This window comes from Echinops telfairi, unplaced genomic scaffold, assembly GCF_000313985.2.
Source record: "Echinops telfairi isolate 266 unplaced genomic scaffold, ASM31398v2 ScPeMD7_18;HRSCAF=68, whole genome shotgun sequence".
Lineage (NCBI taxonomy): Eukaryota > Metazoa > Chordata > Mammalia > Afrosoricida > Tenrecidae > Echinops > Echinops telfairi.
In genome coordinates this window covers 6,224,229-6,249,010 of record NW_022103915.1, presented here as the reverse complement: position 1 = coordinate 6,249,010, position 24,782 = coordinate 6,224,229, and the positions used below count along the sequence as shown (strand labels likewise).

Sequence of the window (24,782 nt, the reverse complement as noted above, 5' to 3'; positions counted from 1 at the left end):
GGGCGCTCAGGACGGGCAGCGGCCTCAGGCTGTGAAACACAAGCCAGTCAGGCTGTAGGGAATCCAGGGATCTTGTCTAGCCTGACACCCACTTGAGAGGCTGGGGCTCTGTGTGCAGGGGGGGGCAGTGGAATGAGCTCAGCTCCCTTCCCAGGACCCCAACTAGTGACCTTCCCAGCAGCCTTCCTAAGCCGGGAGGCTGGAGACCCCAAAGGCTTAAACTTCCAATTGAACACACACACACACACACAGATACACAGAGCGAGGTGGGTTTCTGCAACGTACATTTATTCTTCAAATCGCCTGACAGCGGCTCAGAAGGTTGGAGGAAGAGAAAAGACTTGGGCCAGGCCAGCCCCACGCGGGGCACTGGGAGGAGGGGGGGGGGGGCAGTTTGCTTTCTTCCCATCCTGTCTTGTCCCATCCCCAGCAGGGTGCACCATCAGTCCTTTGAAGTGGGGTGGCGGGGCCCTCTGCACCTCCAGGCTCTGCTGTCTTCCTCTGGGAGATGGGACACCAGTCCGGCAGGAGACTGGGGTCCAGATGCCCAGGGAAGGGCTGGCCTTCTCCAAGAACAAGGGGCATTTTGAAGCCGTTGGAAACGTGTGAGGTCCTTGCAGTAGACCGAGACTTCTGCTTCACAGAACGCTTGGAGCTCCGAAGGGCCGGGCCGGTGGGACTTCAGCAAAAAGGAAGAAGAGGGTTAGGTGCAAAGGCCTTGATCACACCCCGTGACTTCTCAATCAACAGGGGCCCACGTCCCCCACCCTGGGTGTGCCCCTACTTCCTCCTCTGCCTCAGTGTCCCCATCTGCAGGGCCGGCAACATCTCAGTACGCACCTTCCAGTACAGGGGCTAAATGAAGACCCCCACCCATCCACCCCCACTTCTCTCTGCCTGCCTGCCGGTGTCTTCCAGCTGCTTCCTGGCCCCCTCCCTGCCTGAGCACACACACGCCACCCCCCCTTCTATTTTTCCTGGCCTAAACCTGCCACAGACACTACCACACCCGGAAAGAGATAAATAAATAAAAGAAAAACAACCTCAACTGTGAAAAGCAGTCCAAATCTGAATTTTTTCCGGCCTGAGTTAATTACACTTTAAATTGGCATGTTTACTGATCGGGGGATTTCAAGTTAACAGAGACAGTTCTTCCCCCGCCCCCCCCCAACTGTTTGTACAGTAAAACTCGGGCTGGCGGGCTCCCCGGGCCTTGGCAGGCCCTGCCGCTCCCCTGCCAGCGAGCGCATAACGCAAACATCTATTTCTGAGTGTTAGAGAAAACGAAGATCTCACAGATGGAAGGAAGGAGCAACCTGGGCAGCTTCCCACCATCCATGTCTCCATCAGGGACCCCGCAGGCCAGCATGCTCAGCTGGCCACATCTTCCTCACCCAGAGGCACTGCCTTTTGGGGGTTCACACCCTCCTGGGGGCTCGCCTTTCCTGAAACGAGGCTGTCCATGCAGGGTGTGGAGGCAACAGAGCATGTGAAGCCATGCAACAGGGGTGTGGCCTCTGCCGGAACTCTCCCTGGTACCTGCCTTGGGGCTTCCTCAGGTGCTGTGTGGCCAGGGTAACCCCACCTCTGCGCCAAGCCCCAACTGGAGGAGCATAGCTACTCCACTGACACTCACCCTGCCCGCACAGCGGCCTTGGTCGCGTATGTCCAGATGCCCCTGTGGGGTCCTGCACCCTGTCCAGCGTGTGTACAGAGGGGAGGCAGGGCTGACAAGCAGCAGCATGACACCAGGTCTGGGCTTGGTCCCGTGCGATCAGAGACCCCGGGGCATACACATCAGAAAGAGGCCTGCCCTCATCTAGCCATGCAGTCCGAGCAAGGGGAGAGATGCATGTCTCAAAGAGCCACGCTCATCAATGGGTGACTACGGATGAGGAGGCTTGTGGGCAGGGTGGGACAGGCAAAGTCTCTGCCAGCAGAGGTGGCAAATTGGCAGCGTCTGGCAGGGCCAGGCGAGAAGGGCCTCCAGACACCTTGTGGGTGTCACTTGAGCAAAGAGCCGGTGGTGGAACTCGGGGCTGTTGATACAATGCGCCGCAGCGCCAGGTGTGTGGAGTGGGCAGCCCAGAAAGGGCAGCTGTGGGTTTACACGGAGGCGTCCAAGGGCGTCCTGACAAAACCCAGAGCACAGCTCCTGATCAGGACCTGCAAGCTTGACGGCCAAGGGCTGGCCATGCCGGGCCCACCTGCCTTCCTACATCAGGGCGCAGATCCCCGCAGCTGACAGCTCACCCACAAGGACTGCCCAGTGTCAGGACCACCCACAGCCAGCACCCAACCCATACTCACTCATCCCAGTGAGACACCCCGCTCCTCTCCACCTTACCCACAGCCCTCCAGTGGGTGCCAACGCCCAGCGGCCCTCCAAGACAGGGCAGAACTGGCCCCTCTGCGTTTCTGAGACTGTAACTCTTTACGGGAAGGAGTAGAAAGCCCCATCTTCTCCAGAGGAGCAGGTGGTGGATTTGAACTGCTGATCTTGGGGCGTGAAGCCCAATTCATAACCCCTATGCCACCAGAGCTCTTTGTTCCTCTGCAGGCTGGGGGGCAAATGGAGCCTGACCAGCAAGCCCGGCTGTGAGAAACCGGCTCTGCGCCCTACACTGGTCAGCAGCCCTGACCTCAGAGGCCCGTTGGTGCTCAACCAAGGCTTATGTCCACCTTCCTGGCCACTCCTCCATGCCCCAGCTCCTTCAGTACCCCCCAGCCCTTGCAGGTGCTCCTTCCACAAACACCCTCAAGGGAGGCTCCCCTGAGCATGGGCCCAGCAGGAGAGTGAACTGGCGGATGTCCATCAACTCCACCTGGCGAGCGCCTCTGTGGTCTGTGTGCCTGTGGCCACATTCGCCCAAGGGGCGCTGTCACGTCAGGGAGTGAGCACCTATGTGAATGGTGTGGCAGTAGTAGCTCTGCCTCCCTCCCAGGAGGTTGGCTGCAGGGTGGCAGTGCCCAGTCCCACCGTGGGTGGTGAGTGCTCTATTAGGTGCCACCTTGGGGTTCTGCAGCCCTGTGGGTGCTGGGTCACCTCAATGGTGGGGAGGAAGGCTTGTGTGCTTCATGCCGGGTGAACAGGGCTTCATCCAGGACCCTGCGGGATGCTGGGGGGGCCCCAGCAACTTTCCTCCTGCTGTACCCCCCATGGGGGCTTTCCTGGTGGTGGCTGGACAAGGACGGTCCCTGGCTTATTTGCTTTCCTCCTCCAACTAACAGGTTCTGTGCTTACCATGGAGGGGTGGCCCCCAGTGGGCCTGAAACACATGCCTCCTGACCTACGCCTGGTCACCCCCGCCCGGTCACCCAGGCCGACACCTGGCCGCCAGCATAAGGCTGGGGGAGGGGGGTGCAACTGGCGAACACAGCACCTTGCCCCAGTGAGCCTCCCTGGCCTGCGGGATGGTGACTGGGCTGCAACCATTACACACGGCTCCTGTTGGCGCTCCCGCCCGCACGTTAATATATTCCACAGATGTGCGAGCGCATTAGTAGCAATTTTCATCTCCAAATGTTCCCATTTAAGTCCGTTCCATGCATAAAATATGAGCCCTGACACGGCGCCCCAGCCCAGTGGTGGTGGGGGGGATCCCCCTGGCACGCCAGCTGGGAGCAGTGCCGTGTGCTGGCGCAGGGGGCGTCGTTGGATTACAAGTGGGTAGACCTGGCCACTTCCTGCAGGGTCTCAGAGACCCCTCTGGAAAGTCGAGAAAAGGGACAGAGCTGGCTCACCTGCCGCAAGCCTCAAAGGACCTCGTTCAAGGGCAGAGAGAGCTGGAAGCACCGGCCGCGCCAAAGATCCCCTAGTAGCATATTCGTGTCCGCCTTCAGCACCATCACCAGCTGCTCCTCCCTGCCCCTGGTCGTCCCTGTGCTCAGGGTCTCTGTTAGTCAGTCAGCAAGCATTCAGCGGCCCTTTGCTGCGGGCCTGGCCTGGGTCCTGAGACGGGGGACACAATTTGAAAAAAATCAAACAAAGCCTGCTGGTCCCCGTGGGTGAGAGCTCAGCATTAACCCCACACCAAGGCACAGGGCTGTTAGCTAGGGCAGGGACGACCGCAGGCCGATGGTGAGCAGGTGTGGGGACCCAACAGCTATGTCAGGGGCCTGCGGACAGGTCAGGGGAAAAGAGGGCAGTCCAAGCCTCTGGAACCCCAAGTCCTGGTTCTAGAAAGGGAGGGCGGGTGGGGAGCGGAGAGTGTGAGTGGATGGCTAGGCTCGAAGGGGTGGGCCCCGCTTGGCCTGGACCTCTCCTCCAACCGATGGGCCGAGGGTGGGGCAAGGCAGACTCCACCTGGGAGCTGCTCAGGCCTGAAACAAGGCTGTCCACGCAGGGTGTGGAGGCAACAGAGCATGTGAAGCCATGCAACAGGGGTGTGGCCTCTGCCGGAACTCTCCCTGGTACCTGCCTTGGGGCTTCCTCAGGTGCTGTGTGGCCAGGGAGGGAGTCGGTGGCCACAACCTAACAGCCGTGAGGTTTCTGAGGGAGGGGTGGCAGAAAACAGGGTGCCAGTCTGGGGACCTCCGGGTGCTCATTCATGCTTTGAAGCTGACCACCATGAGTGAAGCAGGCAGAGGGGTTCCCAGGAGCAGAGGGGTCCCGGGGTCCCTTGAAGAGCTGTAGGATGGGCCTGGGTGGCTTCATGTGACAAAGGAGACCCCCCCAAAACCGGTAACCAGACATCTGTCTCTGGGGAAAACCGAAAAACCAAACTCACTGGCATCGAGATGCTGCCAACTCACAGCGACCCTACAGGACCAGGTAAGACTGTCCGTGTGGGTTTCCGAGACGGCACCTCTTTCTGGGAGTAGGAAGCCTCATCTTTCTCCCCAAGAGGCTGGTGGTTTGGAACTGCAGACCCTGTGGGTTAGCAGTCCAACGCCTAACTCCTAACGTCATCAGGGCTCTTGCCTGTGGGGCAGGGACCAGGAAGCCCTGCTCCCGGGTGCTCAGGGTGCTCTGCGTCTGCAGGGACTTCCCCGGCTGAGCTTCTGCAAGTAGAGCACGGGGCCTCTTCCAGAGGCACCACCAGGTAGCCTTGCATCTCTGTGCCCCCCAGGAACTCCAGGGGGTGGGCGGCTGGGGAGTGCCCACCTGACACGAGCCCCGCCTGCGGCTGGAAACACGGCACGGTGGGATGCAGAGCCCAGAAGGCTACTCGGGTCTTAGGTCAGAACACCCTCCGGATGGGCAGAGAGGTGGGTGATGGGAGACTGATAGACTAGGAGACATTCGGCTCACACAGATTGCCCCCCTCCCTGGGGTCAGCCACCAAGGGGTCTTCCGGCCCCTAGAGTCAGCATCACAACATGGAGGCTGTCCGAGGAGGTGGAATTCGATACCGGAAAGAGGTTGACTGTATAATATTCATCATATAGAAAGTGAACACCTCACAGGCAACCTATTCCAGGGACCACCGAGCCGTGCTGAATCCCAAGAGGGGGTGATCTCTTCCTCAGGGCTGGTGGCCCGGGGCCCGGGGTGGTGGGGGAGGAGACAGGCAGTGTTTGAGTGAGACACAAGCCATGCACATGGCTACCCCTCTGTGGATGGTCTGGGTGGGTGCAGAGGCAGCATGCATGGTGGGAACTGGCATGGCTGAGAGGTCGGCCAGGAGCGGTGCAGCATGGGAATGTGGGAGGTGCAGGCAACTCCTCCTCAGAACCACACAGAGGGCAGAGGACAGGCACCCACCCTGCGCTGGTGCCAACGTTGCCAGCCAGGTGCCTTTGGAGGCAGCAAAAGGACCCAGACATCGTGTCCATCAAACGTGCAGAAGCCAACCCTAGCATCTCCCTGCAAGTCAGCATGCCCCGCCAACCCACAGCCAGATGGATTAGACACTGGGGAGGGGTGGGCATGCCTGGGGGAAAGGGTGGTGCGCGCCATGTCCAGAGCCCATGCAAGTCACATACCCTGAGGCGGAGCCGGCCTCTGGCCTGACCCCCCGCGTCGGCGTGCAAGCTGCCGAGTCGCAGGAGGTACTGAAAACAGGCCATCTGTGTTATATTCGTCATTAGTAAAGCGAACTCATCACAGACAACCTCTCCTCAAGCACCCATGGCGAAGCTGGCCCAGGACCACACCAAGCCCACCACCACACCCACTCTGCGGGTGCCACCTTCCGGAAGCCTGGGGACAGGGAGGGAGCGACGCCCACGTGAGAAGACCCGGATGGGCCTGTGCCCAGGCACCCCAGCCCCTGGCAAGGGGGCATCTCCAGGAGGCCTCCAAGGTGCGATGCGATACTGAGAAAAGATCAACCATGTATTATTCGAAGTCAAGAAAACGAATATAACACGGTCGATCTCCCTTTAAGTACCAGGAACGGCGCTGAGCAGAGGCGCTCCGTCCAGGCATCCCCAGGGCGCAGGGCCCCCGCGGTCCCGGCAGGCTGCAGTGGGCACTGATGGCTAGTGGACCAGGTGAAATACATTATAAAAAATTACTTTCCAACTGGTCGACCAGCCATCCCCGTACCCCAGAGCGTTGTGGCAGCGGTGGGCGGGCGGGTGTCCTTTCCCGGGCCTGGTTCGCCCCTAGGATGGCCTCCCCGGTGGATTCTGATACCGAGATGGGGTTCACCGAGCAACATTCGTCGTCCAGATGCAAAGTTGCTCGGGTAACCTCTCCCCGCGTACCACGCACAGGCTCGGGTGCTGGGCTAGGGCATTGGCTTCCAGGAGACAGTGCTTCCGGTTCTGGGCAGCGCCCTGCCCCACTCTGTGTCCACCCCGCGCCCCCCCGCGCGTCCCCGCCCCCCCCCCCCTCCCCCCCCCCCCCCCCGCCCCGCAAAGGACAGCTTGAATTCTGGGCATCCAGGAGCCAGAAAAGTCACCCTTCCCAAGAAAGCGCAGCTGCCGAGGTCAACGATCCCATCCGCATCGTGGGACAAGCTGCTTCTCAGAGCCCTTCCCAGAAGTGAGGCAGGAGTCCCAGTGGGAACTGATACAGGCAAGAAGGTGAGCGAGAGAGGGGAGGGGGCTCAGTGGTCAGAGGGGACATGCGCAGGCTCGCCATCCTCCCAGAAGGGGCGGACCCTGGAGAAGAGCTGAGCCAGCACTTCCTGGTGGCCCGCAGAGAGAGGCGGAGCCCTGAGCCACCTCCAGATGATGCTTGCTGATGGAAGGAGGTCCCTGAGGAACATGCAGAAAACGCTGCCACCCCCAGCTTCCCTCCTGCCATTCCCCCCACATGGCCCCCAGCCCCAGACATGCGCCGCTGGCACCCCACAACCCCCACTTCAATTCAACGCTGAAAGCTGGCTGACCCTGAGACTAGCCTCACACGCTAAGCAAACCACAAAATTACCCCCAACTCAAGGCAAACGAGAGACACGGGAGACGGGGAGGGAGAAGAAATGCAAACTAACCATCAATGCCCTAGAACAACCCCGAACCCCCAGATTAGCATCACACCCGCGATATGCCCCATCTACAGTTGGCTGGCGGTGAGGGTCCGAGGGCCTGGTGACATGTGCCACAAGCAGAGTCCGGATTCTGTGCCCACCACCCATTTTGAGAATTTTGGAGTGGGACCGACAGCAGAATCCTTTTCCCGACTTTGGCGTGAGAGTCGGATCCCTCCGCGTCCTGTTGCAGCCAGAGCGAGCTTTGGCATGAGAGTCGGATCCCTCCGCGTCCTGTTGCGGCCAGAGCGAGCGGCCAGCCATGGTGCTCCGTCCTAGAGGAGGAAAACGCACCGTGCACTGCCTCCCCGCCAGCCGTGCCTACTGACCTGCATGCCAGGCGCCTCCAGGCGGGAGGGTTCCCAAGAAGCGAGTGAGCAGGGAGGGCGAGGGAGCCAGGTGGACACATCACCTCGACGCTCAGGGCATATCGGGCGGCTGCCCCGACACACCCACCCCGGGGCGCGTTCCAGCTGCTGGCCAAGTCTGGAGGGTGGCAGTGTGCTTCAGGGATACTGCAAAGAGAGCCCCCAGACAGAGGTGGGCATGGATGCAGCCCCCAGCAAAGGGCAGCCTCTTGTTCTATGCTATGCCGAGCGATGGTGCTGACCCCCAGAAGCAACGGGTGACCCTCCCAGCCAAGATTCAGCCTCCAGGACCAAGTGGCAGTCAAGACAAAGAGAAACACGTCCAGGGCCTGTGTGATCCCCACTGCTCTGAGCCGCATCCCCCGTCCAAGTCAGCCACGTGGGAATGGAGGGATGCCAAGAGAGGCGGACCAGGGGCTGCACATCACAAATTTGGTGCCTGTCCTGGTGACCACATTCATTCACCTGTGCCCCGTGAGGGTCCTTTATCACTCTCCCACCCCCCACCCCCCGGACCCCCCTGAAGCCATCAGTCTTGCCCAGGAACGTTCCAAGGAAGATTTGGGGGTGGGGGGATATGGGGTCGGGGGTGCCTAGAAGAGATCGGCTATAAACAGAACACTGGGTTTGGTCCCTACATTCTCTGGACCTGCCAACTTCGCCCCAATCACATGTGAATTCAGATGTTTTGATGAGAACTGTACCAACATTGATTTTCGTAAGAAAAAAAATCTTTTCCGGAGCGAATTCCATTAAACGAATCCAATTCCCTCTTTCGCTTTCTCTACTGGGTGGTTGAGCTGTTTTCATTTCTTTTTATTTCCCTGGTTATTTTCCTGAAATCATTTTCATTAGGATCAATTCTTCCCCATTTAGGAAGCTGAATGGAGAATGGCTTCCTCCCTGCGTCTTTGGCCACATCAAACCGTGCGGCAGACAGCGGGCGCCCCTGCTGAGTTTCCTCCGGTGACCCCATGTCTACCGCCTTCCATTTCCCCGGGTCAAATGTTGCAGACAGAATGTTGTCAAGAAAATTGGATTCTTCTGCCAATTTGTAGTCAATTGAACGCACGTTACTCTCTGCCCTTTCAGCTGTTTATTGTTCTATTTTGTGTTGATTATTTTTATCACCGTTGTTTAATACAAATTGGATGAGATACTGATTGTGTCTATTCTTTGTGGAACCCATGAGAAAATTTAGAATTTGGTTGTTTTTTGGTAGGTTTTTTTTGGGGGGGAGGCGGGGAATGGTAACAAAGCAATTGATCCAAGAGAGACCAAGGGAAAATGGAAACACAGAGACAGAGATAGCATGCATGAGAGACCTCAAAGAAGGGTAGGGAGGGAAACAGAGCCAAAAAGGAGAGACCACAGCCTTTAAAATGATGGGGGGATGTGCCCTTGACTTAACCACAAGGTCAAAAATTATTCAGAAGAAAAAAATACACAACCAAGATGGCGCCAGTGCCCTGGAAAGCCATGTGACCCATCACAAAGGTCGTGTAGAGAGAGGGGTCCAAGGTGAACGGCCCCCTCCTCCAGGCCTACAGATGACTGACTGGGAATCCCCTCATGTTCCCGTCCACTGGAGAGGTGCACACAGCCATGGCTATGCCATGCCTTCTTGTGCATGGGAGGGGTGTACACCCCCATCCTGCCACTTGGTCCCAGAAACCATGCCAGGCAGGATTTGATATGCAAACCAAAGTTACCTTTGTGTGATTCAACAAGAATAAAGCGAATTCACCAAGAGCAACCCCTGCTCAGGGATCAAAGGTCAGTACGAGCAAGCCTGCCAGCCCACTGCCTCTTCACCAGGGCTGGCCCCACCTGCAGGCCCTCAGCTCACTTGCTGGGACTGGTGCTGGCACCAGCTGCTCCCCTTAGAAGTTGGCACTGCACCCAACAGCCCCCTGGACAGGATTGGGAATGGTACACCTCCCATGGCCTTATGACCCAACCCCCGGACTGGCTGCTTTCTGTCGAGTACCAGAGGAGCCAAGAGACACAAGCATCACCAATTAGGAGCGTGGGATCACTTACCTGAGAGAACACTGACGTCCGTCCCCAAAGGTAGTCTCTCCGCCGGAATCCTCCTGAGGTAGACTTAGCACAGAAATGAGAGTCGTCGTGTTGCGATCGATCCCCGCAGGCCTCCGACTGTCTGCTCCATCCAGCGTCAGGCGCAGGGGGTGGCCCTGACCTCGGTGTGGATGGTACCTGCTCCATGCGGGCGGGAGTGAAGCACATGGCTCAGGCCGCTGTCCCTGTGATCTCCCTGGCTTCCAGGAGGCTTCTGAGAGGTATTAGTAATGAAAATAGGCACCTGCCATGGGACTCAGCCATTCATTCACCAAGTATACCCCAAGTGCACTTGGGGGCACAGTAGTAGGCAAAAGGGAGAGAGGGAGAGAGATTCTGCCCCCAAAGGGAACTCCCATCCCATTGGATAACCAGCCAATTAACCAAGTTCTAGCAGATAATGACATCCGTACCGAAGTTCTGCTATTGCACAACATCAGTACCACAAGGGTGGTACTTACTTAAGTTCTCTATGGGCTAGAGAGTGTTCTAAGCACTTTTACTCTCTCTATATAGTTTCTGTTCCTACCCTCTCAGAGGCAGCTACTGTTACGAACTCCATTTTACAGGTGAAGGAAACTGAGGCACAGAGTCAAGCTTAAGGAGTTCACCCAAGGTCACACAGATAACGTTAGGCAACACACAAGGCCATCCTTATCTCGCATCGGGGATTATTGAAGCATGTGTGGAAGCCACTCCTGAAAAGTCATGGATTGCCATGGTCAAGAGCACTACCCCTTGCCCACTCCCTAGAGATGGTCTCAATGTCTCCCTGAGGATGAGCATTCTGCACAAGGAGTCACAGCAGCACACACTGCATAAAGAAGTGTGTGCTGTCCAGCTGGGCCAGTTGTTGACATGACACAAAAGTCCCTCTCAATTTGGGCCAACTGTTGACATACTACAAAGGTCCCGCTCCATCAAGCATGGCCCATGTCCTAGAAGACAAGTCCATATCTAAGCAGAGGGCTAAACAACGTACTTTATTCACTAAGGAGTCCTAAGGAAGGGAGGTTCACACTGGCCAGGCCACCATGGTCTCACCTAAGAAGTCAGTGACATTTCTGGGAATTGCTCCCAGCAATGGCCAGAAAGCAGGATGGGGGGTGTCAAAGACATTATGCCATTCCTAAAGCACATCTCATGAGACAAAGCACCCATCTCCTTACCCTTGGCAGGTGCCGTGAAAATCCCCATGCCTCGAAGCTTCCGTGACGTGTTTCCCATGACGAATTTAGTACTGAAAGGAGATTGGCCATGTAATACTCATCATAAATAAAATGAACACACCATGGACAACCTCCATTCAAGTACCGGACTGACTGTGTGCCTGCTTCCGATGAGCCGCGGACAGGAGGCCTAGGGCAGATGGATGAGAGAGCGGGGTTAGGATGCTGGTGACACACAGCCCTAAGCACGCACAAGCTTGGTGGTCACCCTCAGCCTGTTCCCGGCTTGAGGTGCAAGACCCCGCGCTGCTGACATGAAATTCGTTCCACATGACATTTGGGGAGGGAGGAAGTATACATACAGTAGAGACGGTTGCATCTACATCAAGAGAGAACAACACAAATCACTTCTCGTCAGACACATTAACGCAAGCTACAATACAGCCGCCACCTCTTCGAGGACAATGGCGTCGCGCACGCGCAGACAAGCAGCAGCCCCGGAGGTGGATGAGACCACGCAGGTGAGTGACTGCAGGTGAGACATCGCCGGGAAGCAGGGCGCACACTCAGGTGACCCGCTCATGCAGACCCCACTTCTGGCTCATGAAGTTGGCATCACCCAAGGGTTCTTTAGGCTAGATATGATACTTAAAAAAAGGTCAAACATGTATGATTCATCAAGGAATGACGTGAATACATCATGGAAGACCTCTCTTCAAGTACCACAACGTAGCTCTTGGTAAGGGGGGCCTCACTTCTTCCCAAGTGGGCACCGTGTCCGTCCAGGACCTGGGCCGTGGGCAGGTCCGCCTTGAGGGTGAGTGGGCCCGTGCACACAGCGTCAAGAAAGCGCATGCTCGGTGGTCAGCGGTCCGTTCGCTTACCCTGGAGAGGAGCCGACACCAAGGTCCCGCCCTGAAGTGGGACTGCCCCAGGAAGGCGTCCAAGGCGGGAATTGGTACTGAAAAATAGGTGAACCGTGTATGATTCGTCACGAATACAGCGAAGGCAACACGGATAACCTATCTTCAAGGACCACGATTAGCACCGACCAGGTGTCAACGCCTCTTCTCCAAAGCTGGCCTCCTCCAGGAAGTCCCCTAAGGAGAGTGGACAGTGGGGTTAGTGGGCTGGCTGCCAGGGGCTCCTGACAACGCACGAACGCCAGGGCCAACCTTCCCATCCTTGGCCGGCTGGGTCCAGGCATCTTGGCCGCAGCGTACGTACGTATCTGCGCAGCACTTCGGTGGGAAGTTGATGCTGAAGGGAAGTCACATGTATCAGAATGTGTGACCTTGATCGTGGCAGAGGAAATTCCCTCCTTCGGTGTGCATAAGCCCCTGTACAGAGCTGGGTTCCTTCCCAAGGTCACAGTGAAAGCCCACCTCTGGTTGCCACCAGGTTGGCAAGACCTCCTGGCAGCCCCATGTGCCCCAGAGTAGAACTGTGCTCCCTGGGCAGAGCGATGGCAGACTTTTTCGGAAGTGGAATGCCTTCTCTTTCTCCTGGGGCACCCTCTGGATACACTGGAGCCACCAGTCTTTTGGCTAGTGGCTGAGCACGTCCGTCATTTGTCCCGTCTCCCCCTTCCCCCACCCCAGGGAATCCTGATCATAAATAAAAAGGCAGCATTAGCTGCAAAACTGATTGCACCATATTGGGGTACTGACCTCCAAATCAGAGCCTCATTCCTCACAGGTGGGTCTAACTTCCAAGAAATCTCCCTAAGGATAGACGATAGACTTTGGGGCTGATGGTCCCGGCGGCAGGCAATACAAATCAAAGGACTTCTACTATAACAGTGAGCTCACGTACCTGGTACATGATGGTGATTCCCTATTGTGAGGCTGAGAGGAGGGCATCAGGTTGTGATCTGCCTGAAAGTGAAAACACACACAGTAGAAATGAAGGCAGAGAAGCTGCCCGAGAAAGAGGGCAGAGTGGAGTCAGGTCCCTGAGTCTTCCTCCTCCAATACATAACAAAATAAACAAAACCGATCATTCAGCCCCCAAAGACCGACGCACAGAGCACTATGCACAGAAGTAATAGAAGAAAACATCCCTGAAATGAAGCGCTACATCTACTATTCACGAAAGCCTAATAGAACCCAGGGGGAAATGATTTTTTTAAATTGCTCATGCGAAAGAATGATACGATCGTGATATAGAATAATGCATGCAGGCACAAATGTGTTTTCTGTATCTGGTTGGCCATGTCGATGCTTAATGATGTCAATAAAGCCGGTTGCGTGGAAATCGTTATAAAGGAAGCCAACAACTCTTAAAAAAGAGCACATGCTTGCAAGAACAGGTTAACCACCTGGGGGGACTACAAAGGAGTTCCCAGGTGTGTGAGCTATGGGTTAGTGAACCAGGGGTCACAGAGGGTCTATTAAGCTTCCTGTTACCAGGTCTCCTGTTCCCTACCAGGTCCCAGAGCAAAGCCAAAAGATACTTCTAGATGCTCCTTCTGAGATGAAATGGGATAAGAATACAAGGAGGAGGGGGCCGCATGGATCTTGGGTTAGGGGATCCTCATAGACCCTCCAGCTCACGGTGATGTCGGCAGCAACCCCAGAAGGTATGGAGGTTGAGCAGGGACCACTGTTAAGTGAGTCAGTTAGCATGCACCCTCAGAACATTTCCTGCATGGGCTGAGATGTCCGATACCTACTTTAGGGACAGCGCCGGCTCAGGTGGTCCCTCTGAGACAGCATTTGATACAGAGCCGTGTCTGACTCCCTCAGGTGATCCAATTCATCATGGCCAGCCTCTCTGCAGGTACCATGGTGAACACTGGCGGGGACCCACTGCCTCTCTTCCACAGTACCGCACCTCCAGCGATGGAGCCCTGCGAGGAGCAGGTGGGACACCATTGGGTAGCAGGCCAAGTGGCATACATCCACACCGAGTGCATGCTCACGAGGCACACGTACCCTAAGCAGGTGGCAGGAGATCTAGGTGCTCTTCCCGGTCGGCAGGGACACTGGTCAACAGCCCTGATGCGGTCGGCAGATGTCGGTAAGCCCCCGGGCTTTGCCGAGCTGCCTCGTCTCCAGGAATCATGCTGTGGAGAGACAGGATGCTGAGGGTCAGGGACCTGGCAGCCACAGCCACGCCCCATGGCTCAGGCACTGAAGCTGGAGACAGTGATGAGGTCACGTACCCTGGCGGGGTGCTGCTTATCTTCTTCTTTAGGGTCCGTCACCAGGAGTAGCATCCGGTCCCTCGAGGCTGCGGTCCTGACCAAGAGGCTACTGCTGAGCATGACACCAGGGGTTTTAAACACACGCCAAGATCACAGTGGGTCCAGGTCTTCTCGCCAGCCAAGCCAGGGTGGTGTCCCCACAGTTTGCAGACTCTGTGCCAAGGCTTCCCAGGTAAGAGTCCACAAGGTGGACAGAGCACATGCCCCCTGGTTGACCTGGCACACATTGACATAAGTGTCTTCTGGAAGTTGCGAGTGAGTCCAGGAAACTGTTGCACAAAGTCTTGCCAGGCAGCAACGGCCACAGAACCATCCACGGCTGCTCCCCCAGTGTGGGCAGGGTTCAGGAGTGCCTCCCAGAGTTGGGCCGCATGCTCCGGTGAGTGGACTGGGTCGCTTACAGCAGGGACCAAGCCCACTGTCTGTGACCAGTTGTCCATGCTTCACGTGACTTCTCCGCAGGACACCGGGCCTGGGACTCTGGAAGTTAGTTCCACTGTGTCCGAGAACACCTTGGAGGCAGCATTTGGTACTGAAAAAAGTGTTGTCCGTGAATGATTCGTCACAAGTACAGCGAATCCACCACGAACAACTTCTCTTCAAGTACCCCAGAATGCAAGGACATGAAAGACAAGTGGGGCGGGTGGGGGGGGGGAGGGGTCCTCTTCCAGCTGCCTTCCTGTGGGCAGATGAGACACGGAGGGTTAATGAGGGCCCACCTGTGTGCTGAAAAGGCACACAGCCAACAGGTTGTCCATTCACCTCACCTGGAGCAGAGCAGCAGCACACGCCTCCCTCCCCTGGGTCCTCACAGGCAAGCAAGACCGGGACGCCGTCTGGCAGGCTTCCGTCGCATGATCTCGTCCCGGGTCAGCCAGGTAGGAGCGTGGATTTCTCAATAGAGCAGACTCAGTCAGGGTTCAAGCACCTTGAGCCATCGGCCCAGGTCCTGTAGACTCCAGAAACAGTCATTTCTTGCCGCCGCCACATGCATGCTCCCACAGACACTGCCAGCCCTGGCCCCAGTGTCCCCGCGAAGGCTGCTTGAGGGAGGCTCGCGCTGAGCTCCACACAATCCCAGGAGACACCCCGTCTACCCGCACACCCACACCCACTCACTCCCACGCTCTCCAGTCCCTCACCCTGAGACCAAGTCTGCGATGGATGGTACCCCTCTCTCCCCAGAGGTCTCCATCATTCCCCACCTCCCCATTGCCCAAACCCACCACTGGGCACACATCCCCTCTGAGCCTGGACCGGTCTCCTCAATGGGACACCTTTCTGTGAGTGCTCCCAGCTCTGCCCCAGCGTGCCTGGACCCCAGCCTCTTGTCGCAGAGTCCCTCCGTGGTCCTGCTCCACAGCTCCGTTCCCGGGCCACTCTCCCTCCCTTCTTGGATAATTCAAGTTCCTTCGCAGAGCGCCTCTCAGGTCACGCTGACCACTGCCCAGATGCTGCTAGCTGCCAGGACCCTCCCTCCTCGACGTGAGGAGCGGGTGGGTGCCATCTTTCAGCCTGACACATCCTCCCCGGGTTTGTCTTCCTGGTGATGACAAGCCCGTGCTGATGCTCCATCCGACTCCCTAGCACTAATCTCATGAGGTCCTCCACTTTCTGTTATCTCTGCCTCTACTCTAATTCTCCAGTCCTGGGGCCACCGTCCAAGCTGGGCTCCTGGCAACCCCAATAACAACACGCTCCCCAGAAGCTAGCTACCTGGCTCCCTGCTGACTCCCTCTGGAGCCCTGTCTCGAGCACTGGAGCGCACCATCAGAACCTCTGACCTACTACTCCCTTCTCCTACCTTCTCCTCCCTCTCTCCCCGCCCCGCCCCAGGTTGGGCTTAACTCATCCATCAGCAGATCTGCAGGTCCCCCTTCGGACATCCCAAACCCAACATCTCTCCTCTACAACTCCCCTCCTGGCCTGCCTCATTTTTGGCTAGCCCCTGGATGTGTGCCCACACTTCCTAGAAGGCCTCTACCCTACCATCCTGGTGGGCAGAGTGCAAATCATATTTGGACCCTCCCCGATCCGAATCTCCCCCAGGCATCAGAAGTGACTCTGGAGACCTGCCCAAGCTTCCAAGGATGCCTCTCTCTCCCATCTCAGCTCCACTGATTCCCAGAGTCTGGCTCAGAAGCCTTCTCACTTGTCCTCGAAGAGGACAAAGGGCTTCCCCACCCACCTGCTCTTCTCCCCAAATGCTCTTTCCCCACATTTCATTTGGTCCACTCCCCGCTTCTCTCAGCCCCTGTGCCCAAGCTCCCTCCCCAGAGAGGCCTATGTGGGCTCTGTATCTAACCCCACTTGTATGCCTCTCTCCGACAGCCTGCTCCCCCTGCCTGCCTGTTCTCTGTGAACGGTCACTCTGGACAAAGTATATTCAGAGTTTGTTTTCTATTTCAATCTATCCCAACAACATGTCCCGTCCACGCAGGCAAAGACATGCCCGTGTTCATTGCTCTACCCTGAGTTTGGAGTGAAAGGCCAAGGCCCAGAAGGATTGAGGATCATCTACGCACTCAATAATGGTGTGACACGGGTTGGATCCCTCTGTGTTGGGCAGTGAATTTATTGGGCAGGCCATCATGTCAATGACAAGAGAATAGAAGAGTGGAAAGAGAGAGGACTAGCCGAACATGAGTTAGCAAGGGACAACCCTCAGGGTGAATTCTCTCCCAAGCCCAACAGCAGCTCCGTGGAGAAAGCCACTGCAGGTGGCTCAAGCAGGCGTCCTTTCGGTGACAGTCAGTTGCACCTGCCACCTTGGCTAGCTCACAGTGCCCAGTTGTTTGGCCAAACACTAGTTTAGACTCTATTGTGATGTAGTTATATATTAATAAATGAATTAACACCAAGCAAACAGATTGACCTTCATAGTGTGGGTAGTAGACCTGATCCAATCAGCTGAAGGCCTTTTGAGAAAAGGGGGTTTATTCTTGTAGGTATTCTGCCTATTCTCCAGTCCCTCTGAGCAGGCTTTTTGCCCAAACCCCAGTACTCTCCATTCTTCCCATCATCTGACGACAGATGTAGGAACCTAACTCTTCAGTGATCATTAGTCTGTCATCTGACCTGGGTTTCAGACTTGTTGTGGCCCAGCCCCACAATTGCCTGTGCCGATTCCTTAGAATCAAAGATCTACATGCTTACCTGTGTGTGTCTCTCGCTCTCTAAGTCTCTATCACTGGCTGTTTCTACAAAGAAACCGCAAACCTTAAGACCCTTTCCCATCAGGAGGCCCTGACTGTGGGCTGGACCTCATGGGACAGCAAACCAAGTGAGACCCATCAGAAAAAGACCACGACCTCCACTCCAGGACCTCTCTACAGAGGTGGGAAAGAGGCGGATGCCAACATCTCTCACTTGGGGCTACTACTGTTTCTAGCAAGCTTCCCAAACAAGACTGGCGCCTCATAGAGTCTTTCCTGAAGCAAATGCAATAAATCTCGCCAATGTATCAAACCAGAACACTGCCCAGACAACTACCCGTCCCCTTCCTCCCATGGCTGCGGTCTCTTGAACTCACTATAGGAAAGAATTCAATGCCCAGGATGTGAAATGGGTGACAGGTGTTCTATGCAGGTGGGATCCTCACCAGCCAACCTCCCACATGCGAGGAATTGGTACAAATCCCCCTTACAGAAGACTCGGCCCTTCAAGGCAACCACCTGACACTGAGGTTAGAGCCTGATGGTGGTGGAGTTAGTGAGCTGCATCATGAATCAAGTTCGCCGCCGTCCTCCAGGTACTTACCTTGACTGGGGTTCAGAAACCAAGTGAAGATGGGACCCCGGTCCAGGGACCCCCTCCAAAGCAGTATTTGATACTGAAAAACTGGATGTCCCTGTATGATTCGTCACAAATAAAGCGAACACAGCAGGGATAACCACTCTTTAAGTACCGAAGGCTCGCGTGAACAGGTGCGTCTTCCCAAGCCAGCCTGGCTTCAGCTGGGCTTCCTAAGGATGAACCCGGTACCGAGGGTTAGGAGAGATGGGTGTTGCCTATGGTTAAGTCAAGCCCATGCACTTTAGCCAGCCATGCATTCCTGTCCCCTCGCGCGGGAGTCGCGGCCAGCACTCTTCCCGGAAGCTTCTCAGGCAAAATCAAAGTTAAAAAACACAAGACCCCCACCCCCCACCCCCAGGACTCAGCACAATACAAAGCAGATACGGCCAGGAGGAGTCTCCTCCAGCACCCGTAAGGAAACCACCCCTCTTCTTCCAAGCAGCTGTGATCTCTCTGAGTCCCTCCTGGAAGTCAAGGGACAGGGAAGGACTGTGGATCAGTTGATATACATCGTTTGTAAAATGTATGCTCTCTGATCAACCATCCATCCCCCTATCATGGAGGTTCCAGACCAAGGCCCCAGCCTCCAGTGGAGTCCTGTCCAGGGCTGGGGGCTTTGTCCTAGAAAATAGTCGCTCTAATGTGATTAATTCGCTGACAGCATAGCGAAGACCCAACCATCCATAGCTGCCCTGGGCACCCATGCTGGTATGTGGACCATTTGTTCCAGAGCGTGCGGGAGTGCTGACCAGGAAGCCCCTGCTGGAGCTGGAGTTATGTCTAAGAAGGAAGCAAGACCATCTTATTCTTCTGATATTCTCAGAGCCCTTGGGTGGTGCTAAAAACAAGGTTGGAGGTTGTGGTCTACCTAGAGGCTCCTGGGAAGAGCAGCGGTCTGGTGAGCTGAAGGATCGGCCCTTGAAAACCGCAGGGAGCAGGTTCTACCTGCAGGCCCATGAAGTTTTCATGAGGCGGGGCTGACTCCACAGCAACTGGATTTCCTGAATATTGTTTCTGATAGAAACAGCGTCAGAGGGTGACCCCCTGCCCCCATGGATGGCACCTCATCAGCGGTAGCCAACTAGTAGCTGCCCTGCGCTGCCCTTTAGTGGATGCCCTGTCCTATCCTGGATGCTGACGGGCGCAGATAAAGGAAGCCTGCGATGTTCCGGAACAAGATGCCCTGTAGCCTCGGGTCCATGGGCTCTGCCTGGACCTGAGATTGGAGCTGACAGCAATAACCTTTCCCAGAGTCAGCATCCCATCTGGGAGGTCCTCAAGGGCAGGAGGAGATAATGAGAACTGACGGGCCAAGTGATCAGTGTCATAAATACAGCGCTCCCCAAACCCAAATGCTCTCTTTGAGTGAAATTGGGTGGAACAGAACGTTTAGCCAATCTGATGCCAGCAGGGCCCTACAGGCAGCGTGCATATGAGGTGCATGGGCCTGGGGGACATCATGTCCCATTAGCATGCAGCCTGGTGCTATGCCACGTGCTGGCACACATCTTCTTCCCCAGAAGACGAAGGCACAACCACACATTGTCCCAGATGCTAGGAAGGAAGGGGCTAACTGTGAAACATGGGTCGCATGCAACAAAAGGGCACTCAGGGTGGGCACCCTCTAGGCCCCGCCCCCCGCCCCGCCTCGCCCAACCAGAACACGGATGAAAACACCAGGACCTGCCTCTACAGCTGTGTCATCTCTAGGACTTCTCTCAACGGTGACATGCAGTCTTTGGGTTCGTGGGAAGGGGACCAAGTCATCAATCAAATGCATGCCCGGGGTCAGCTTCTGACCTGCGTACCTTTCATACCGTGCAGCCAGTGTCTCCACCCAGCACCCTCTGTGGAAGCCCATGGCCCACTGTCAAACTGAGTCCCACACCCCGGGCGCATTCCAGGCAGGGCTGTGCAGGCTCGGGGCACTGGCTGTGCAGTCGTGGTCATGGACAAGGACCGTCCATGGGCTCCGGGTTGGATTCTCTGAGCCTCAAGCAACAGGGCAGGACAGTCGGTCTGCTGGCTCCATGGGTGGACCCTCCTGGAAACGAACCTGAGGAGGGACAGGACATTTGAGGTGAGTGGCCCAGGGAGAGGAATATGGAAATGGAGTAGAAGTGGGCCTGCTTTTCACGTACCTGGGGGTGAGGGGGGGTCCGTGGGAGCTGGTTCTGAGTCCAATGCACAGAACCTCCTGGGCTGGACTGGGCTCTCAGAGGCAGGGCAGCCTCAGATGGCCTTTGTGAACAAGGTAACTCCTCCATGAGTAGCCTCATGGATGGGCCAGTCATATCCTCTCCACTGGGGTTAGCAAGGCTTCTAGGAAGCCCCCCTAGAGCGACCTGGGCCTCGAGGGTCAGTGGGGGGGCAGCTTGTTCCCTGGAGTGATGCTCACTGCCCAGGCAGCCACTGCCACCCTGCTGTGACAGGGCCAGCAGAGCTCCGTTGCCCCGATGCGCCATTGCTCCCACCCGCCAAGGCCAGACGCCATGGACAGGGAGGGCAACTCGCTGGGGGCATGGAGAACACATGCACCTCATTGCAAACACTGCAACCCTTGCAGAGCAACACAAGCGTGTCCCCCACGTCACACGCGGCACAGGAGCTCACGTCTGGGTGGCGGCCCTCGAGGAATAGTCTGATATTCAAAAAGAGGTTATCCATGTATTATTCATGACGAATGACACGAACAGAACACGGATAACCTCCCCTCAAATATCCTCGAATGGCTTCTGGCATGAAACTGGTGGGTGGGCCTCTTCTCCGCTGTTGTCTTTGCTCCCGGAAGAGTCTTCTCAGGATGCACGGGATTCCGATGGTCGGAGAGCCAGGTCTGTCTGCCCTTTAAAGAAAGCACAAGAGTTCTGATCAGCTTCTCATCTGCAGACCGTCTTGGTCCCGGGGCCCAGGGCGTCTCAACCCTGACGTCGGCCTCATGGTCACCAAGACTTTCAAGGCAGGGTTTCAATCCTTTTTTTAAAAAAGTGCCTCTTTTGGGGATTCCTGAAAGAAGGGATTGGAAAACCAGAAGAAGTGAGCAGGTGTTTTCAAAGATAAGCAAACCCAGGACAGGTCCCATCTAGTCTGCTAAAACGCGCGTCACTGATCTCTGAGACAGGGTGCCCACCACCACAATGGCCTTGGTTCCAGGAAGTGGTTCTTAAGATTGATGGGAAATGGAGGGTTAGAGAATTAGGTGGCCGAAGTCATCAATAAAGCATGACATCGCTGATGACCCAGCCCCTTGTAAGTCTTACTGCGGGTTGACACCATGGCCCACCCTGAAGTTGGTCTTGCATCTCGGAAGCCCTTGGAGGTATGATTTGATTCCAAAGACAATTAATCACATGACATATTGTAAATCAGGCAAGCGCATCACAGATCACCGTTCTCCAGGAACCCCAAGAGCAGCACGTTGGCTCCAGGAAGTTCTCTGGTGATGTAGGACATATGGCATGTGGGAGCACCAATCAAGGAACGCACATCACAGAGAAAGCACATCATCTCCAGTCCCAGCCTGTCACACGGGTGGTCCACAGACCAAGCAGCATCAGCATCACTTGGGAGCTTGCTAAAAATGCAGAATCTCAGGCCCATGAATCAGAATCTGCATTTTAACAAGATCCCTAGGTGATTAAAATCTTAGAAGCATTCTGAAGTTTGACAAAAGCTGGCCTACGTCCATCCGCATGCCTCTCCCCTCACCCCCACCCCGGAGGCACCGCTGAGCGCAAGATGTTGTTATTCCTAACGTTTCTACGGCAGGGCCGACGCGATTAGTCCACAGGCAGGCACGCGTAAGCACGGCAAATCCAGCCAGATTAAAAGGCACACACAATGAGAAGCTGCTCCACAACACCAAAGAAGACAAGTGACAGGAAATAGACTGCTGTCCATCATATTCGTGCCACGTACGGGAAGTCTTCCCTGTTCGGAGTGGGTACCAAGGAGCAGGCAGGGCAGCCTCACACGCTCCTGGTCCACCCTCTATAAGCCTCGAGAGGCTCTGGCCGGCATGTCTCGTCAGTGGAGTTGGAAATACCTGGAGGAAGGTTCTCGTGACTCAGATTGCGTCATGAGAAGAGACAGACCGGTTGATCACAGCCAACAGCTTGCGTATGACATGGTACGGCCCCCACTCACCACAACTATCCACCCCACCCATGGCTAGGAACGCCCCCTCAGGGCTGGCATTCTGGGCGTTATTGGGTTAGTTATTATAAGCCAACAAGGAAGTCATGCTCCGTGGTGGGGCAGGCAGCGATGATGTCCCCTCTCGCAGAAGTTGACACTGAGCTTGAGAAACTGAAGGCAATTTGGATACTAAAACAATGGTTGTCCGATATTAATCATCATAAATATAGAGACCATACTACGGACAGCCATTCTTTAAGCACCAAAGAATCGTACCAGCAGGAAGGGCACGGCGTCTTCTCCAAAGGTGGTGTCCCTTCCAGAATGTTCTTCAGGTGGTCCGGGCAGTAAGGGTTAGGGGGTGTAGTGTCAGACACTGAGAGTCAAGCACATGCTTAGGGGTCAGGCACACGCTCAGCTTGGGGGTGGGATGGGGTGCAGGAAGGGGCAGAGACTGACGCTAATAACCTCTCCCTGTGGTGGTGGGTTGGCATCACATCCAAAAAATACCTCTAAGAAGTAGGATTTGATAGGAAGGGAATGTGAGCCAGGAGAAGGGCCACCATCATTCACACATCAGGCCCCCACGCCCATGCAGACCAATGGCAGCACATGGGTCCACTCTCTCCGAGGGCAGATGCCCCAGCACACACCAGCCGCATGCTCCCTTGCCAACCATCTGGGCATGGGCACCTCTCTCTCTACAAATCGCTGAGGCAGGATTTGATACTCAACAAGAAATTGTCCTTGGATGATTTGTCGTGATAAAGCCAACACACCAAGGGTAATTTCTCCTCAAGTAGGAAACAGCGACCCGGCTGGAGAACCAGTCCTCCGCGTGGAGGGCCAAGGTGGGACAGTGGCTACAGTTTCGCCAACCCAATCACCTGCACACGCATGCACACACACACACACACACACACACACACACACACATTGCATGCACGTTGGACAACCTCTCTTTAACCATCACGGAAGCAAACTGACACGGGACTTCTCCTCCCTCGGGTTGGCATCAGCATCCAAGAGTCATTCCCGAAGTGGGGAGCAATGCAGGCCGCCAAGGATCCGGGAAATGTCCCTCACGCAGCAAACATTCTGGACGGCCCCTGCTGAGCCCATTGTGTCCTGTTCTGGCCGCCATCCTGAACTCCAGCCTTCAGCATCGATTGAGATGCCGAGCGAGGGCTTGACTGGTACATGTTGGCACTGTTCTCCAGACCCCAGAGTCTGTCATACCACCACCACCGCCGCCGCCGCTGCCGCCACAAGGTTTGGAGGGCAGGTCATTGCTATTCCCTACGGAGTGCTCAGTGCTCAGGCGCTGTGCTAAGTTGTTTGTAAACAGACACCTTCAGCCCCCTGCCGCCCTACGACAGCCGCTACGATGATCCCCATATGACGCGAGACAACAGGCACAGAACGATGACACCCTCGGCCGAGGTGGCTCGGTTAGTAAGTGTCAGACGCGGGATCCAGACACAGGGAAGCAGGTTCCAGAGTCTGCGCTCTTGATACTGAAAAAGTGGATGACCCTGTACGATTCGACATGAGCAAAACGAACAGGACAGGGATAACCACTCTTCAAGTACCAAAGATCAGCACGGAGAGAAAGCCGCTGCCTTGGGTGGGCTTTGTGTTTCTTCACGGCGGGGTTCCTGAGGATGAATTAGACGTGGAAGGTTAGTGGACCGGGGCACTCGCACAACACAGCACGCACAAGCTCAAGTTCAGAGCGACCACATGGAGAGTCAACCTGTCGCCCACACCATGCTGGCGTGGCCATCTTCAGACGGACCCCGGGGCCCGCCTGGGGAAGGGAGTCCGCGGGACCCAGACGACACGCCCGGCGGGCACCTTGGGACCCGCCCAAGTCTTCCCCACCCCAAGGCCTCCCCAAATCAGCAAGGAAGCACTCCCTACACAACGGTGCCCAGAAACAACAACACATCACACACAAAACAAAACGAACACGCACGGCCATGCATGCACGTACCACATCCCTGGCTGCATGTGGGCCATTTCCAAGAAGCTTCCCGGACAAAGTTTGATACTCACAGAGAGCTTGCCCTTGTATATTCCACGTCAATAAACCGAATATACCAAGGCAACCTCGCGTTAAGTACCAAACAGTAGCACTGGGCAGGTCATCTCTATCTCGCCAACGACTGGCCTCATCCGAGGATGCATCCTAAGGGGCGGGAAGGGAGGGGAGACTCAGGATCAGCAGAGACCAGGGGTACCCCCACACCACAGGCGTATGCTGACGGATGGGCTCGCTATCCCAGGAGGCCCCGGGGATGCAGGGGGCAGAGATCCTTTCCGAAGCGGCACTGTGCTGGCGTCTCCGCAGGTCAGGATCTGACCTGCAGCGGGAGGTGCACGCCATGGGCCTCCGGGTGCACCAGCGGAGCCCAGATTCTTCCAGCGCAATGCTGGCGCCAGCCCCACTGCCTTTTCCACCTCCTCCAAGAAGGGGGCGGGGGTGGACATCACAGAGAAGGCAGAGGCCCTTGGCCAGTGTCACCCTCTTTGTCCTGGAGAGGTGTCTGCGATGACCTTGCTCCACTCAGCTGCTCCCCTTTTCATTTGCCCTCCCCTC

General features: G+C 56.2%; 1 long non-coding RNA gene across 2 annotated transcripts; it reads right to left on the bottom strand.

The window, feature by feature from the left end:
* Positions 1 to 267: 267 nt before the first annotated feature.
* On the bottom strand, positions 268 to 11,088 carry LOC123521458. Of its 2 annotated transcripts, XR_006679900.1 has the most exons (4): positions 9,833 to 11,088; positions 7,751 to 7,936; positions 3,745 to 3,952; positions 268 to 679 (listed from the first exon to the last, which is right to left on the bottom strand). It is a non-coding gene; the product is annotated as an uncharacterized LOC123521458 (long non-coding RNA). The 2 variants fall into 2 exon arrangements; XR_006679899.1 differs by lacking the exon at positions 268 to 679 and having other exon boundaries at positions 3,390 to 3,952.
* Between the last annotated feature and the right edge of the window lie 13,694 nt (positions 11,089 to 24,782).